This window comes from Salminus brasiliensis, chromosome 24 (genome assembly GCF_030463535.1).
Source record: "Salminus brasiliensis chromosome 24, fSalBra1.hap2, whole genome shotgun sequence".
NCBI classification, from domain to species: Eukaryota; Metazoa; Chordata; class Actinopteri; order Characiformes; family Bryconidae; genus Salminus; species Salminus brasiliensis.
In genome coordinates, this window is record NC_132901.1 from 2,232,389 (window position 1) to 2,233,415 (window position 1,027).

A 1,027-nucleotide genomic window follows, 5' to 3' on the forward strand; every position below is an offset into this window, starting at 1 on the left:
TTTAGTTCTTATGATTCGTCTGTATTTAGTGCTTACGATTTGTTCGTATTGAGTATTTACAATTTGTTTGTATTTAGTACTTATGATTTGTTCGTATTAAGTTCTTACAATTTGTTCGTATTGAGTATTTATGATTTGTTCGTATTGATTACTTACAATTTGTTCGTATTTAGTTCTTCCGATTTGTTCGTATTGAGTATTTACGATTTGTTCGTATTTAGTACTTACGATGTGTTCGTATTTAGTTCTTACGATTCGTTTATATTTTGTTCTTACAATTTGTTCGTATTGAGTATTTACGATTTGTTCGTATTAAGTATTAACGTTTTGTTCGTATTAAGTTCTTACGATTTGTTCGTATTGAGTATTTACAATTTGTTTGTATTTAGATCAAATGATTTGTTCGTATTGAGTGCTTACGATTTGTTTGTGTTTAGTTCTTATGATTTGTTCATATTTAGTTCTTATGATTCGTCTGTATTTAGTGCTTGCGATCTGTTCGTATTAAGTTCTTACAATTTGTTCGTATTGAGTATTTACGATTTGTTCGCATTGAGTACTTACGATTTGTTCGTATTTAGTTCTTACAATTCGTTCATATTCAGTTCTTATGATTCATCTGTATTTAGTTCTTATGATTTGTTTGTATTAAGTATTTACAATTTGTTCGTATTTAGTTCTAACGATTTGTTCGTATGTAGTTCTTACGATTTGTTTGTATTAAGTTCTTACAATTTGTTTATTTTTAGGTCTTATGATTAATTTATGTTGAGTTTTAACGCTAAGCTTATATGTTACCTAAGCTTAATTCATACGTCTTAACACGACAGAAATTTGCCTGTTAACAGGTAGAGATTTGACGTCTTAAGGCGAGAGAAATTAACGTTAACGGGGCATAAATTTATTCGTCTAAAGGCGTTTGAAATTGGCTGCAACCACTTAGAGGAAAGTCTAATGCAAGACTTAGCTGATTGACTTCAGCAGCTTATTAATTGCCAACGGACCAAGCGGCGCGCCACGAGTAAAT